We start from the raw sequence: 439 nt of genomic DNA, 5'->3' as shown, positions 1-439 counted from the left end.
CACACCTCACTGCGACCTTTAGCCGAGGCGACAAATGGTCAGTCCTACTGACCACCAAAAATTGTGTTCGTTATTTCACGCCCGATTATCATTCCTCCACTTTTATGCCATTACCATATTCTGAAGATGCATATCTAAAAATACACACTTGTTGGAATTACTACATCTATAGAAGTGACTAATGAAAATGAACAAAAATAAAAGTTTAACTTGAATATATCTATCGTCTATATAAGATGTTTTATATACACAAATATAGTTCATGAATGCATTAACAAAGAAAGAAAAATGTATATCGAATAAAAAATATACTCGTCATCAAAGTAAGCGCTGTCAAAGGGTTAACTGCCTATTGGCACGGTGTTATTTCCCTTCATTCTTGCAGGTGAGCATTGCAAATGGCCACGATTCAGGAGATGGCGCTTTCCGCTTGCATCCG

Source organism: Penaeus monodon, chromosome 19, assembly GCF_015228065.2.
Source record: "Penaeus monodon isolate SGIC_2016 chromosome 19, NSTDA_Pmon_1, whole genome shotgun sequence".
NCBI classification, from domain to species: domain Eukaryota; kingdom Metazoa; phylum Arthropoda; class Malacostraca; order Decapoda; family Penaeidae; genus Penaeus; species Penaeus monodon.
This window is presented reverse-complemented; position numbering follows the sequence as displayed.